Source organism: Neopelma chrysocephalum, unplaced genomic scaffold, assembly GCF_003984885.1.
Source record: "Neopelma chrysocephalum unplaced genomic scaffold, ASM398488v2 Primary Assembly neopelma1_59, whole genome shotgun sequence".
Taxonomy (NCBI): Eukaryota; Metazoa; Chordata; class Aves; order Passeriformes; family Pipridae; genus Neopelma; species Neopelma chrysocephalum.
In genome coordinates this window covers 27,193,385-27,197,617 of record NW_020897714.1, presented here as the reverse complement: position 1 = coordinate 27,197,617, position 4,233 = coordinate 27,193,385, and positions in this window count along the sequence as shown.

Here is a 4,233-nt window from a genome sequence, read left to right as displayed (position 1 = left end):
GTTGGGAGTTCCCCCCCATTTTCCTCATATTTGTGAATAGTTGACATCTTCTTTTGTATTTATTGCACAAATATGCTTTGGTGCTGCTGATGCTGTTGTTAAATGTACTGTTTCTTTAGGCATGTCTGAATTTTTTTTTTTAAGATAGGGGAGTTTTTTGAATCTTCACCAAAAAAAAGATCAAACTCATTTAAATTGTCACAGCCTCTTTTCTGATTCTCAAAAACTTTTCTTGTGGTATTTTCCATTACTGGCAGTGGAAGAATTTTTCTACTGGAAAGGGATTGCAGTGGATTTCCAAGCATTACACTTCTATTTTCCACTTATGCTAGTCTGATTGGTTTGCTTCTATAAAGGCTTTTGTTTTTGTAGAAACTTTTTTTTTTTTTGTTAAACTGGGAATAGAACTTTAAAGCCCTCAAATCAAGCATACAGATCAGGGGTATTTATGAAGTATCTATGCTGCTACCCAGTTTTGTTACATTTGTTTTTGTGGAACTTGTACAAATTGAATTGAGTTCTTAGTTTTAACTCAGTGCTGTAAACAGTGCTGTAAAGTGTTAGTTGACTGAAGACTTCTCTTGTTTTTCTTTCTTTCTCTGTCTTTCTTTACACTTGAAAGAAAAGTGCTATTGTTGAAGTGCAGGGAGTTTGAATTCGCTCTTGTCTGGACCATGTTGCTCAATTTAAACAGACTGTAATTAGTTTATTATAAAGTGTTAGATAATGTTTGATTTCACATTCACTGTGACAGAAGAGTTATATTTGTCACTGGGTATCTTTTGTTTAAGTGCCTTTTCATTACTATTCAAAATTTTAAATCAAATAGTATTTTTTCAGAAATTTGGTACTTGATTCTATCTTGTTAAACCTTTATGCTCAAAAAAAACCCTGTAGATATTTCATTGAATGACTTTTATACTTGAAATAAACTTTGGAGGACTATACCTTGTCTTTTTTTTCTTACTTTAAAAGTATCAAGCTATGTTTATTGCAGTTAAATAGGCATTGAAAGTAGTCCTTTAGATCAAAAGCAGGTTTGAAATAAATGCTGGATCTTCCATGTTAAAGGGAAGTAGCTGCGAGAACTGGACTTAAGCCCAAGCTTTTTCTAATGAAATCTTAACAGCACGTTAAGAAGCATCAGAAATGTGTTCTGTCTTCTTCAGCATGTTTTTTTTCATTCCTGCTCTGACTTGGAATTGGGAATTGGCTGGCAAGCCTTCAGTATTACTCCACTGGTGACTGGGTATGTGTGCAGGCATCTCTAATTATCCAGTGGAGCATAATATCCCAATATCCTAACTCTCTCTGTATGCTCAATTAAAAATAGGCTTTTTGGGGAGACAGAAGTCCTCACCTTCCATCAAATGTACGTTTATTCTCTCAAACTGGGAAACTATTTGGGAAGATTTTAATTCTGTCTGGCACAACTGTCTTAGTAACTTAGACTTTTGTTTGTTTGTTTTTCTGGCTGGATGCCAAACTATTAGTCTGTGGGGATTGATGCCTCTGAAGGATTTTGTAATAATGTTTGCAACTCTGAGAAGATTTTATTTTGGGAGTTTAGTTTTTTTGGGAGTTTAGTTTCATGGGAGTTTAGTTACCTGTATTATACTGCCTGCACTGGGGAAGATTCATTGCAGCCTTAAGTGTACCCCGTAAAAACAACACACGGTTCCTGTCAAGAATTTAGCCTGGGTTTTGTTCTGCACAATGATACATAAAGCTGACTTAAATGCTTGAGTGAATTCTTTTCAATAGGAAATTATTGAATCCAGTGACCCATGATGTTTATATTCTAAATATTTGGAGAAGTTTGCTTCTGACCTTGTGCTTCCAGTAAGTGAGAATGTCAGTATTGAGTCCCAGTGGGTACAGCTACATCTTCCTCTCATATACCAAGGAGTGAATCTTGGCTCTGTGATGTTTACACGGTGACTTATGCCTATTGTTTTGGTATGGCTAGGATCTTTGGGATAGAGTGGCCATGTACTTTCTGCTTGGTTCTTATGTTGGTTGGTTATTGTACAGTTCAGTATCTGTCTTGAAAGCCTTTACTTTGCACTTAGATCTGGCCTGTAGCCTGTGCTACACTTACTGCATAATTGCTACATGCATCTGGCACTGAAGACTGCCAGATGCTCTTAATCAGTTGCCATTCCTCCTGCTCCTTATGGTGCTGACTGAAGCCATGATACTACAGCAAGCCCTTGGCCTTGGATAGGCAAGATGCTCTGTGGAAACTAGGGCTGTGTTGCTTGAACTGACAGATGTGAGCATGAGGTCATTCCCTAGCACTGAAGGTGCCCATCACAGATGTGGTGTGTGCCCATTGTCGGGTTGTTGCCTGTACTTAAACACTTGTAGTATGAACATCTCTGGTGGGGTTACTTTGTACAAACCACGGATCCTGTCATGGCTCTGAGAGCACTAATAGATCTTAATGGTCCTATATGTCCTTCACCCACACCTCCTGCTCATGGGTCCAGGTTTGGGGCCTTGGCTGGTGAGGACCCTGCCTTGCTAGTTGTGGTATCTCCCTTGGCTTCTGGCCCCTGCCTTTAGGAGCTGCTGGTTCCTGCTGAGCCCTGGCAGCTACAGAATTGTAGGATGTGGTGTGCAACATCCTCTCCTGTTGGTGTCTGTCTTCTCCTTCCCATTTCCTTCTAGGAAAACTTCTGTGTCAGTAGAAAGAGCTACCACTTCTATCATTCTTGTCTTTGTGCCCCAAGAGACTCACGGATGAGGTTCTGGATAAGTGTGAAAAAAACACATATGTAATTTGCTATCCATTTTCAAAGACAAGAAGATGATCCACATTGCTACAGGAGACTGGTCAGCCAGCCTGACCTCTTTCTTTGGGAAGATTATAGAACAATCCTTGAAGTCATGACTACCAAAGTGCAGCAAAGAAAAAATTGAAATGGTCAGATTGGATTTACAAAGGGTAAATCATACCTGCCCAACCTGATGGCCTTATGTGGACAAGTGGACTGTACAAAATGTTGTTTAACAAGACTTTTGACATGGTTTCTCATAGTATTCTTGTAGCCAAATTGAGGAGAGAGAGTTTGGATAAGTGACCCATGCAGTATGTGGAAAATTAGCTGACCAGCTGGGCTTGGAGCAATACTGTCTGTGGTCAGTGTTAAAAAGTCCAGCTAGCAACTACTGCATTCTTAAGCAATTGATACTGAGGCTGTCATTACCATCTTCATTAATTAATTGGAGAATGGGATGTAATGAACTTTTGCAGGTTTGCATGGAGAAATACAGGTCCTCAGGAAACTCAAGAGTAACTTAGTGTGGGAGTTGAGGAAAGGCACACAGTGTGTCTCCCAAGAACATTTGCTTCCTCTTGCTCACTTCCAACAGGTAAAACTAGGGATACTCAGAAGAGCTGGTTTCTAATGGTGTGATGAAACCATGGCCCTGAAGGATGTCCTGTCCAGGAGATGCCTGTCTTGGGCTTGAGGCAGCAATGCCTGTGTAAAAATGACTCACATCTGCTCCAGAGCCTGATAAGGAACCCCTGCCCCAACATCTAGTGTTGGAAGCAATCTTTTTTCCTATCGATGAATTAATGAGTCATTAACATGAGTGCTAGAAAGGTGTGTGCTCTGCTTTCCAATCAAGAATGATTTTCTTGGTGGCAGACCTAGGTTGTTATCTACAATTCAGCCTTTATTTTAAATATCTGATCCTTTAAGCTAAGTCTTCCTTTAAACTTGGCTGTAATGGCCACACTTACCTCTCTCTGTCTCAGTCCTTGTCTTACTGCCTTCCTAGACCTTGCCTTCATGAACTCACTTCTTCACATCCTGAGGCTTCTTGTTTAATTTGCAAGGTTGCAACTACCACCTTCTCTTTTTAAATCTTTTTCTGATCTTCCTGGTCTCTGACTTGTCTTTTACTGTGTGCAAGCCTCCAGCTTGTTTTCATCCTGGCAAAGCTCAGTCTTTTTCTGACCTCTTAGCTCCAGTGCTACCAGCTCAACCATGCAAAGCCTACCTCAGTCTGCATTTAAGCCAGGCAATTTTTTGTTTTTACTTTGTTTGCTGTCTGTTCATCAGTATTAAGACTCCAAGGGGAAAATGGTTCCCTGCTTCTAGCTTTTATGCTGATTACTGTAACATCTTGACAAGAAAAACAAAGGAGAATGTTTACTTCCTCCTTGCATGGAGCATGCCCATGGCAGTGGGAGCTTTGGAGCACTTAGTTCTGAGATTC